Source organism: Myotis nattereri (genome assembly GCF_964212035.1).
Source record: "Myotis nattereri genome assembly, chromosome: 1".
Classification (NCBI taxonomy): Eukaryota; Metazoa; Chordata; class Mammalia; order Chiroptera; family Vespertilionidae; genus Myotis; species Myotis nattereri.
The window spans coordinates 187,053,399-187,066,835 of record NC_138075.1 but is presented as its reverse complement, the minus strand read 5'-3'; positions in this window follow the sequence as shown (position 1 = coordinate 187,066,835).

Below are 13,437 nucleotides of genomic sequence, written 5' to 3'. Positions count from 1 at the left end.
TTATACCATGAACTTATTTAAGAATGCATATTGCAGCTCAAATGCAAATGACTTCCCACTTTATATTGATTAAAATATTTTACTTTTGGATTTAACTTGTAAGAAATTGCACTTGGGTGTGTAAGAGGTGGTAACTTTTCTAATTTTTAAAGGTCAATAGTTATAATTCTAGGAGAAAGAAGTCCAACTGCAGTTCATAATATATGTAGGGTTGCTTGATATCCAGGTTCTTAAACTAAAAAGAAACATTTAAAATATGAAATTGTGGCTAGCTATTTTTAATTCTAACAGTAGCTTTAAATTCAAATTGGTGGGATTAGTTCATTATGAATGCAATTAATATTTTAAAAATGCCTCTATACTTCTTCATAAAACATAAAAATGAATTATTTAAAAGGTGTGAATAGTCTCTTTTCAAGCTTTATGAAAGGTAACTCTATTTCCCCCTCTACATTTCATTAACTAAGATTGACCCAAAGATAACCCGGCTGTCATCAAATCTTTCCTTTTTGTCATCTTCCTATTGGGTAAAACATAGGAGGAAAATAAATCGCATGATGTAAGGCACTAATACCCTTTAATTAGTCTTCAGTTGTTTACCTTGAGACTTCTCTGGAGTTGGGAATCTAATTCAACCTACTGCCAAACAAGACCCAACAAGCACAAGGAAAGGTAATTATATTAAAACATCAAGAGAGAATGATTCCTTTTCACACTGGCTATTAATAACACTATCAAAGTTATTCTAGAAATACATTTTCTTCCTTTGAGCTTTAAATCGTTAAACTTGAATACATATTGACATCATTTTGAAATTAGTGTCTAATCTAAACCTTAGATTTTGTATGGTGCTATGATCAAATTTATTTTGAATTTTACTTGGGTTAAAGTCAGGGTTTGATATTGGCTACACCACTGAACGTGATGTAAACTCTAAAATAAGAAGGTGTTCAAGACAATAAACCTGTCTCTTCAGACAAATACAGAGGACTAACTTCTCAGGAAGATGAGTGTGTTATAATAATTCACATGGATCCCTTAATTAATTTCTAATTTTATTTTTATCCAAGTGTCATAATTTTATTTATTATAATATAGCTTGTTTTAAAACATGCCTTTCATATCCTCATAAAAGGTGAATAATTCTATTTCACAATAAGGCAAATTTAAGTACTTGATAGGTTTAAGTAGGTGATAAGTATCATCTCTCTGATTTCTGTTTATACTAAAAAGGGAGGAATCGCTATCATTTTACAGAATGTTTGTGTGTGTGTGTGTTATATAATTTTGTGTGAACTGAAGAGTTCAGATTCTTACAAATTCCTGTTAGATCAATCATGAAATTATAGAATTTTAGAAATCACCTTGTTTAAACCTTTATTTTACAGATAAAATAGGTAAGGCCCGGCCGGGCAAAGGAAATCACTTGGCCAAAGTTACACAAGTAGAGACAGAGCCTGAGATAGGACTCGGTTCTCTAAAGGAAAGTAGTCACATCGGTCTCTAATTCAAAACCACTCAACTGGTTTTGTTTTCTACAAGGCCACGCCTAATTCTTTAACCTGGCATATAAGGCCTGTCCCCTTTCTTCCCTAAACTTTCTTTCCAGATTTCTTTCTCTTCTCATCAAACACTTGATTCCAAATACCCATGGGTCTTCCCAAGCTTTCTCCTCTACTTGAAAATTTTCTCTACCTATAATATTTATCTCTGCATGGGCAAATGCCACCTACATGCTATCTCTTACATAAAGAATTCTTAATGGAAAACTTATCAATAGAAAACACTTTGGGGGCATTTTCATTTTCTTTCCTCTTATAGTAATTTGTGGATGGTCCAACTCTCTTCCTAAAATCGATGCTACCTGCTGGCAAGAGCAAATCACCATGATAAACTCAACACTTGACACACTGCCTTTTTCCTAGTATATTCTTGGTATATGGTAAATAGATTATTAACCTTGTAATGATATTTTCAGTAATATGGCCAAAAATTAAAATTATAAATTATATACTCGAAGTTTGAGTGTTCCAAAGCTTTTGATAAAATAGATTTTCCACATTGGCTAAATCAATCTGCTTTTATTTCCTTAAAAAAAACAACAACACTGTTTTAAATCACTCCTAAATTATTAGTAACAGACCCTTTTAATTTAATACTTTTAATTTCAATTTTAGGTGCAATTATGAAGAGTTTTTTCCTAATTTTGAATATCCTGGCATTCATCTTGCCTTTTTTGGTAAGTTAATTTCATCTAATCAATTTATATTGATACTTTGAGAAATTTTATTTAAGAGGTTTAATTATATAAATTTATAAATACATTTGTACATTATAAAACAAAATAATTGCATATTAGATATATTTTCTTAAAAGTAATTTCTTTTATATTTATTTATATTATACAATTAAAGTCTTGTTCTTCTAAATATCCTTTTAGTTCCCAGGAATTAAGAAATCCTACTTTATCGTGTATAGAAAACCTTTAAAATTCTAATACTATAAAGAAAATACATTACAAGGGGGGACTAAAAATCTTTTTGAATTATAAAATGCTCTAAAAATAATTTATAAAGAAGAATACAGAAATTACAGTTGAGGATCAGACTCTAATCTTACAACAACTCCAATCTCTTCAGGAAATAAATTCTTAGGAGATTAGAAGTTTTTTCAAGATTTCCTTCCTCCCCCACCCCCCATTCAAAACCATTTAGTGAAAGTTCCCAAATAATTGTTATCAAGAAGCATTGCCCATAGGTTATAATGACATGGGACAGTATAATGATCAAAATATTGACAATAGCAGCTTCTTAGTGTCTGTGTTTGTAGATTATATAATGTTTTCATATACATTACTAGAGGCCTGATGCACAAAATTCATGCAAGGAGCTCAACCCCCACTGCCCCCACAGCTACCTCAGCCCCGGCAGCCACAGCGGCTGCCTCTGCCTCGGCCCCCGTCAGCCGCACCACGGTTTTGTCCGGAAGGTCCTCCAGAAGGATGTCTGATCTAATTAGCATATTACACTTTTATTATTAGCATATTACACTTTTATTATTATAGATTGTATAAGACCAAAATAAAACTTTAACATTTCTCCTTTCACATGTATCTATGCATATGCAAATATATAGTCACAAGAGATTGATCTGTGGGGAACTATCCAAACTCTCTGAATTAGCATCATGAATATGTTCACCTTTTACTCTGCCATTTGAAACTTTGTTGTGCTGGCTTGTGAGAAAATATACAGGAAAGCAATTTTTAAAATGTCAAATCATCAGTGTTCATTGTTCATCTTTGACAATTGGAGGAGTGGAAAGAACATAGAAAAAAAAACCATGAAGGCTGATTCTGTATTTAAAGGGGTCAGAATCCTGTTCATGTTCTTGATTTTAAATTTTAAACATATCAAATAATAGAAGAAGAAACAACCTCATCCGTGTCAATGTTAAAGTCTCATAAACTTGGCTTGGGGGAGAAAGGAAAAGTGCTCAGGCTGTTAGCATGAGTAATGAAATAGGCATTCCTCAATTATTCAAGCTTTTGCAGCAATTTCAAAGACGTTGACACATCTACCCTTAATATTCAAATATTATGGGACCTTTTGTTATACTCTTCCTATTATGTCAACTGACTGATTCCTTCCCAAAGATTATCTGCATTAACAACTTTATGGTTTTTAGGTATTTTCTTAAATTACATGTGTATTAAGGTTATTGGACCAAGAAAAAGGTTTTGGAGTTTTTTTCTTTTAATTTTTTGTACATGTTTTCATTGTTGTTTTGACTATTGCTCTGTTTTATTTTCGTGTTCATTTGGTGATTCCAGGCACTTATTTGCCAACAGCAAGAATAGAAAGGCAAATATAAAATGATGTAATATCATTGTCTCAAACATAAAATAAAATGATGTAATATGGTCAACTCTTAGATCATAAGATTTGGAAGGGCACTAGTCCTTGTTTCATAATTCATTTATTATTAAATTTAGACTTGCTTTTAGGTTCATATCTCTTAAACAATTGTATTATATAAATTATTGGTGCAAAACTTTTTAAAAATTTGAATTATTATGACTTTCACATTATTTTCTTTTACTTATTTTTTGAAGTTCCATTTTATTGTAGACACCTGTACATTTAGAACTTTGATTTTCTCTTTAAGAGATAAGCACTAAAGTTTAAATCAGAATATGATCCTCAACTGCCTGCTCTATAGCAACTTCTTCTTGAGCTAGAGCCTGCTCTAGCCCCCAAACAGTCCTTCCATCTTCACAAAAGTTTCAATGGACTCGAACAAATAATTCAAAAGGAGAATGAAAATTTGATAGATTTTATCATTTGATCTTATAAGTAGTCAAGATTACACAAATTAAAAGAATAATGTGATAGCATCTTTTATGTGTTCATTTAATCCTCTCTCTAAAATAAAAAATACCTTAAATAATATTTATATTAGCAATTATGATATGAACTGCACAATTTTATATCCTATTGATTGGCATTATAAATTGGCACAACTTTTCTCTACAACAATATGATAGTTCCTATCAAAGGTTTTTCTTCACACTCACCCCAACCCAAAAGTCACATTTTTGAGAAAATATATTAAGGAATTAATAGAGAGTATTAAAAAGGCCACTGGTATACAGATGTTATTTATCTCTCTATAATAAAACATTTTTTTAAAGAAGCCTAATGATTAACAACAGAGTGAAAAATAAACATTTCATGATATAATCATTGATCATTTATTTTTCAACCATAAGTATAAAACTATAAGAAATATGGAAAAGCCCTAGCTGGTTTGGCTCAATGGATAGAGCATCGGCCTATGGACTGAAGTGTCCCAGGTTTGATTCTGGCCTAGGGCACAGGCCTGGGTTGCAGGCTCAATCCCCAGTAGGGGGCGTGCAGGAGGAAGCCAATCAATGATTCTCATCATTGATGTTTCTATCACTCTCTCCCTCTCCTTTCCTCTCTAAAATCAATAAAATATATTAAAAAAAAGAAATATGGAAAAATATTATGAGATTATACCTCTTCAAAAAATACTAAAACATATGCCAGAAATACATAATATAGATTGATATAATATTAAGATGTTTAAGTGATCAGAATTTCTTAGTGTAGGCAAAGTTTCTATAATATTTATATTGCTATTTAAACTTTTAAACTTTAAATTAGCAATTTAGAAGAAAACAAGTCTCTATCTCAACACAACCTGAATTTTGTTCTTTTTATCAAGTTTTTGATTTTATATTCCTACAACTTTCAAAAGATTTCTAGAAACTTTTTTTTTAATCCAAGGAGTGTGTGTGACATGCCTTAAACAAGAACAATCATTTAAAAAATATTTTATATTATGACCTCATCTCCAAAGTTTATAAAGCCTTCATGACTATTTAAAGTTTCATATATATACATCTATGGAAATTTTCTCACTTCTGATTTCCTATGCACATTGAAAACCAGATTAAGAAAAGTACTATAAAAACAATTGAAACTTGATTTTAAAAAACATTAGTACAATGTCACCCCAATAAAATTTAATTAAAAAATTAAAAAATATTAGTATGTATATAACATTTATATATTGATGTTATGCCAGAGGCAATTGTTTTAAATCTACATAAAACTCATAATTCTTCTTAGGAGACAGAAAAAGAGATATGCTCATTGCTCCCCTTATTTCTAACAATGTAGATTTAATACAAACAATGTTATTAATAGTTTTTATTTAAATAAATATCAAATACATTTGTTGGCACAAGAGTTAGATGACCATATTATTTTCAACCTTGAATATTTTTTCCTAGGTAATGATTTTTAAAGATAATTTAACCATGAGGTTCATTATTATTATCATTGTAATAGGTAAATTGCTGTCACTTTTTGAGTGGTTCACAGACCTTGTAGATGAGATAACCATGGAAAATGCTTTACAATATTTTACAATGCTACAATAAAAGAGAAACCATCCTAATATATAAAAACCAAGGGCCCACAATGACCGACCGAACACCAGAAGTCAGTCCTGCAGTCCGTGCTGGGTTGCTGTGGTGACCCAGCACTGACTGCTGCTGGTGCGGGCTCAGAGATCCAGCACTGACTGCTGCTGGTGCGGGCTCAGAGATCCAGCACGGACTGCTGCTGGTGCGGGCGCAGAGATCCAGCACTGACTGCTGCTGGTGCGGGGGTGCAGGCTCAGAGATCCAGCACTGACTGCTGCTGGTGCGGGCTCAGAGATCCAGCACTGACTGCTGCTGGTGCAGGCTCAGAGATCCAGCAGGGACTGCTGCTGGTGCGGGCTCAGAGATCCAGCAGGGACTGCTGCTGGTGCGGGGGTGCAGGCTCAGAGATCCAGCACTGACTGCTGCTGGTGCGGGCTCAGAGATCCAGCACTGACTGCTGCTGGTGCAGGCTCAGAGATCCAGCAGGGACTGCTGCTGGTGCGGGCTCAGAGATCCAGCACGGACTGCTCCTGGTGCGGACTCAGAGATCCAGCACGGACTGCTGCTGGTGCGGGCTCAGAGATCCAGCACTGACTGCTGCTGGTGCGGGCTCAGAGATCCAGCAGGGACTGCTGCTGGTGAGGCTCAGAGATCCAGCACTGACTGCTGCTGGTGAGGCTCAGAGATCCAGCACTGACTGCTGCTGGTGCGGGCTCAGAGATCCAGCAGGGACTGCTGCTGGTGCGGGCTCAGAGATCCAGCAGGGACTGCTGCTGGTGCGGGCTCAGAGATCCAGCAGGGACTGCTGCTGGTGCGGGCTCAGAGATCCAGCACTGACTGCTGCTGGTGCGGGCTCAGAGATCCAGCACGGACTGCTGCCGGTGCGGGCTCAGAGATCCAGCAGGGACTGCTGCCGGTGTGGGCTCAGAGATCCAGCACTGACTGCTGCTGGTGCGGGCTCAGAGATCCAGCACTGACTGCTGCTGGTGCGGGCTCAGAGATCCAGCAGGGACTGCTGCTGGTGCGGGCTCAGAGATCCAGCACTGACTGCTGCTGGTGCGGGCTCAGAGATCCAGCAGGGACTGCTGCTGGTGCGGGCTCAGAGATCCAGCACGGACTGCTGCTGGTGCGGGCTCAGAGATCCAGCAGGGACTGCTGCTGGTGCGGGCTCAGAGATCCAGCACGGACTGCTGCTGGTGCGGGCTCAGAGATCCAGCACTGACTGCTGCTGGTGCGGGCTCAGAGATCCAGCACTGACTGCTGCTGGTGCGGGCTCAGAGATCCAGCAGGGACTGCTGCTGGTGAGGCTCAGAGATCCAGCACTGACTGCTGCTGGTGCGGGCGCAGAGATCCAGCACGGACTGCTGCTGGTGCGGGCGCAGAGATCCAGCACTGACTGCTGCTGGTGCGGGCTCAGAGATCCAGCACTGACTGCTGCTGGTGCGGGCGCAGAGATCCAGCACGGACTGCTGCTGGTGCAGGCTCAGAGATCCAGCAGGGACTGCTGCCGGTGTGGGCTCAGAGATCCAGCACTGACTGCCAAGGGGGCTGCAGATCAGGCCCAGAGAGAGGCCCGGAGAGAGAGGCAGGGTCTGATCTTCAGCCTCCATGGCAGCTGTTGATCAGCCGTTGCCTCTCTCTTTCTTTCGGGATTTCACCAGCAGCACGCCTCTGTTTCTCTCCGTGGGGGCTGCTGATCAACCCCGCCACTCTGATCAGGCCCAGAGATGCTTACTGGCATAGAAACCGACCAATCAGAACCAAATCTGGGTGAACTGTGAGGAGCCAATGGCTGCCTAGGAGGCGGGGCTTTTCACGCTGACTGGCATAGAAACCAACAAATCAAAACCAAATTGGCCGACAGGGGCGGGCACTTGGGGGTGAGATTAGGTCAGAGAAGAGGACAGTTGGGAATAACCAGGCCAGCAGGGGAGGGCAGTTGGGGGCAATCAGGCAGGCAGGCAGAGGGGTTAGGGGCAATCAGGCAGGTAGGCAGGCAGAGACAGTTAGGGGTGATCAGGCAGGCAGGCAGGTGAGCAGTTAGGAGCCAGCAGTTCCAGATTATGAGAGGGATGTCTGACTGCGGCTTAAACTGGCAGTCGGACATCCCTCAAGGGGTCCCCGATTGGAGAGGGTGCAGGTTGGGCTGAGGGAACCCCCCCATATAATAAAAGCCTAATATGCTAAGTGTCCAACCGTTCGACCAGTCACTATGATGCACACTGACCACCAGGGGGCAGACTCTCCAACCAGTAGGTTAGCTTGCTGCTGGGGTCTGGCTGATCAGGACTGGGCAAGATGGGCCAGAAATGCCCTGGAGCCCTCCTGTGGTCCCTCCCTGGCCCTGATAGTGCACCAGCGGTGCCTCAGCCTGGCCTTCACACTCTGGCAATCCAGGACCCCTTGGGGGATGTCGGAGAGCCGGTTTTGGCCCCATACCTGAAGGTTAGGCTTAGGGACCCCACAGGTGCACAAATCCGTGCACCAGGCCTCTAGTGTTTTGTCTATAATATAAAAGCTTTTAATAAGCACACAAAAACCTAGACCCTGCCTTTTTTTAAAAAAAGGTATTTCTTACTATATCTTTGATCCTCACCAGGGTGCAGAGGTGCAAAACCAGGAACAACAAACAGTAAGTTTACTTTAATTACTTCTTGTAGAGACATGAACTTCCAAGTATAATATTCTGAAAAGTCCAATGATATTAAAATGCTTCTGTCTAAAAACTAAATAAATATTTAAATTCCATAAAAAACTTAATAATCATTGTAAAAAACCCTTCAGCAAACAAGAATCAACCTCAATGTTCTATAAATCTTGGTTTTGTTTTATAACCTAAATCATGTGTTTTTGGACTTCATGTATATTTAACAACATGAGAAAACTCTTTCATTAATTTAACATTGAGAAAATATGAAAACAAAAGCAGAATTTAATGATATCTCTCCTGCCCACTTTTTAAGACTTTGGGAAAGAACCCACTAAAAACCTTTGAGTATTTTTCGTGCACTTGTATTTACTTCCTCCTTTTGTTTCCCAAATATGTTTAAATGAATATATTTAAATATTCCCCTTCATGAGAAATGCTTGCTTACAGTGTAATTTTGTTGATTTTTTCTATTTATATGGAAAAAACCTAAAGATATATTTTGATAAATATACATAATCAGTAGAGCAGAAACAAATAAAAATAGAAAATTGCCTAAATTATATTTAATGGATAAAATTAAACTGGAAAAAAAATTAAAGTATAAATCCAGAATCTCCCATATCATATTATTTTACTATTCTGCTATAATTAATTTAGGGGAAAAACAAATGTGCCCTCAGCCTAATCTCTAGATAAAAAAAATTTTAAACAATTATGAGTATGTGCTGAGACTGCATATATACTAGTAAATACAAACATATTTGTAAAATATATATATATGTATATATATATATATATTTTACAAATATATAAAAATATATAAATATATATATTTCTCTGTGTGTGGTCTCTTTGTGTATAGTATGTCAAAGGTCTCTAAGAGATGTTTCTACCTGTTGTACCTAACATGATGCTCAACATTTACTGAGCACTCTTCATATATGCCAAGCTCTTGGCAATGTGGTTTACATTATGGATTACCTCATCTAATTTGTTTGAAACTAATACTATTTTTAATATTTGTTGAAAATTAAGAAGTGGAAGGGAAATGTATAAATCATATCTTGTAAAATAATAAATATGGTTATGGGGTTCATTACTTTTAATATTGTACTTAGTCAATGTTAAATACCATAACATTATTTCAAAAAAATTCTGATTTAAGATATCTCTACATTCTATCCTGTAATAACACCATTCTGCACAATTTATTCTTTGCAGTGCCGTGAGACTGATAAAAGATTGTTTGATCAAAGCACAGTCAAATATATTCCAATTCATTATGTGTGGAAGAGTTATCCGCGCATTGCACCCAATTACTACCAATATAGACCAGCTGTACCAATTAATAACCAATATATGCCTTACCCATATCATACAAAACCAGTTTCAATTAGGCCACATGCCCAAATTCCTCAATGGCAAGCCCTGCCAAATATCTACCCACCCACTCTGGTACGTCACTCATACCTACATCCATCATTTATTGTCATTCCCCCAAAGAAAAATCAGGATAAGGCAGTCATCCCTACTGCCAATACCATTCCTGCTGATGAGCCAACACTCATTCCACCCAGTGAATCAACTCCACCATTTTTTGCCGTCCCCCCAAAGAAAAATCAGGATAAGGCAGTCACCCCTGCTGCCAATACCATTCCTGCTGATGAGGCAACACTTTTCCCACCCAGTGAATCAACTCCATCACAAATTGCCGTCCCCCCAAAGAAAAATCAGGATAAGACAGTCATCCCTACCATCAATATCATTGCTGCTGAAGAGCCAACAGTTATTTTGTCCAGTGAACCAACAGTGAGCACTGTGGTTAATCAGGAAGCTTCCTCACAATTCATCACAAGCACACCTGAGACCACCACAGTCACAATTACTGCACCTATCACCGTGGTCTAAAAACGCCATGGAAGCATCAAAGAAGACAACACAGGTAAATGAGCAAAAGAAAAAAATAAAGACAAGACTTATGGATTTATCAACATAGTCACAAAATCTAAATATAGTAGAAATAGATAAAGTAAGTCTGTTATGAGGACAGGCAAAATAGGCGACTTATAATTTTAATTTGGTGGTGCCATATCATTGGTACAATAGATTTTGTTCCAACAAGAAGTAAAAAATAACCTTATTTTACAAAATGAAGAAAACTTGGGTATTTTATTATCAAACTTTTTTTGACAGTTGGAACACTCCTAGAATTTATTAGTTTTATTTCATTACTATTTTCATACAAGAATAAAATTATATCTTAAAATCATGATTTTTCTTATTTCAAAAATGTTTTCTTAGAAAATGTATATAGGATGTGAACTTAAATACATTTTAATTGTTTAACAATATTCTTGCACTCTAATTTTTTCATGAATACAGTGAAAGGAAATATTTTTCCCATGCATTCTTTTATTTCAGATATAGTTTGTGAAAGAATCCATGATGTTAGGCACCCCAAATTTATCTTCTCTTAAGATAAACTCATGGAAGAATCTAATTCTTAACTTGAAAAGCATACACATATTAATAGGATATTTTCAGAACCTTAAATATGATGTAAAATGTTTCTATTTATTACTTAAATCAATGGATAATGGCAGGGTCTAAAATAATTTGAAGTTTATGGGAAGAAATTAAAATAAAAAGAAAGATTAATAAAATAGGAAAGGACCGGAGTGTGAAATAATTTGGGGAGAAAGTTAAAAATGTTTGCGTCTCCACAACAAATATATTCAGTTCATCACATTGTCTCCAGGTTTTATGATCTAAAATACAACAGTGATCTGTGATATAATGGTAATAGCATTAGATCAGAGAAGGCTGATTCTTCCATCTGTTTGATTAGGCAAGTCGTTAGTCTCTCCAAACTTTCCTTTTCTCAGAATTTGGTGACTGAGGTGTAAGTGAGACTGCATATTGCAGAATTGTAAAAATGTATCAATCTGTAAAATGTAACACATTAGAAAAACTAAAGTAAAATTAATAAATATTAAGATTTACTTATAGCCAATATCTTGTCCTTATTGATTTCAGATAGTGAGGCTTATTTATTATGCCATCTATTTCCATATGGGCTGCCTAATTTGAAGAAAAACAAAAAATTTTGTTTACTTAGATCAGCATATGTGTATAATGTATTATTTCATTGATATTTAATAGGACATCTAATACAAAAAAAGAAGATAAGATGGATAAAATTTTGATGTGTTAAAATTTAGGGAAAAAATGAGAAAAATAAATGGAGATTACAGGAAAGCAAGTAATTTAGTATGCAGTTACATACTTTATTGATCTAAAATATTATTACATGATTATGGTTTGAATAGAATAATCATTATTTCTATAGTTATATTTGTTCAAAACCCACAAATATAGATTTTTAAGTTAAAACCATTGTACAAAATCTCTTATAAATATGCATGTAAAGGACAGTGTCTGTCTATAAATATTAGGTGAAAATTATTTTCAGTTCACTGTATGGCAAGCTTAAATATTTACATTTAAATATTTAATTTGGTAAACTCTTTTTATGAAAGCTTAATGAAATCTACATATCATGATAACTATTAACAGATTATGAACTAAATTCCTGAACTGTCATCATTTTTTTATAGGTCTTGTTGAAACCAATTCAAACTCTCCTTTGGCCACTTGTCTACCTTCAGTCAAGAGAGAATGTGATTTTCACAGATTCGGCTCTTCTCCCCTTAGATTCTCCTTTCATGTGACATTTAAATTTTTGGTTCTTATACAATAAAGCCAATTGAATGCAACTGGATCTAACTTGAGTCTGTGGATATGTCTCAGGGACCTTTAAAACCTTGACTTTCTAAGGCAAATTTAGTGTGAGTTTGATTACACAAGTTTACCTGAGGGCAAAGTTCATAATTCCACCTGATTCTCAAAGTGCTCCAGGGCCTAACACTGATTAATAATATTTTCTCCAGAATAACACTGGAACATCTAAATTTTCAGCCTGGTCATTGGGACCAGAGAAGATCTAAGTCATGGTGTTCCAATCTAGAGGAACCCAAACTGACTCTGGAATCATGGGGACTCTAGAGTTAGCATTAAATTTAAGTGCCAAAATATATTGCTAACTTTAGATCATTCCCAAGAGCAAATTCTGGCACAAGCTACAGATAACCACAACTACAAACAAATCCATGGCAACATTAACAGGAGTTGACTGAGGCTCTTGACCAGCAATATTCTTAATCAAATATTGCAAAGAAAATTAGTGGGTCATTTATGTGCTTATTCCATATTTAACACATCATACCAGGAAAAATATAAATCACTCAACCCTTACAAAGTTCTTACTGATCACCCATAAAGTCTTTTGCTGAAATCTTCAATAGATGTGCTATTATTGGAAGTAGTTTATGAGCCTTTACTTCACTCAAATGCTAGAGTCTGGAAGACAGGCCTGGTCAGGAATCTGACATCACTAAGCCTCATTTGCTATGACCATTAATTTCTTGAAAAAAATTTAAAAATGTGAAAGAGGTAGAATTTAATAAATTAATTACAAAACATTTACCAGCTACTGTATACAAGGTACTACAACAATTGTTGTGGGATATAAAACAATAACATTTAATAATAATAAGCAATCAAGAGTTACACAGTACATGCTATAGGCCAATATTCTTTGCTTACATGTATTTACTTATTTAATATACACTCATGGATTACATATTATTGTTGTTATTGTTATTATTGTGAAAAAGAAATAAGTGATTTCCCCCAACTGGAGCTGGGATTTGAACCCAGGGAGTTTTGCTTTAAAGTCCATGCTCTTAAGCATGTGGACACTACTTTAAAA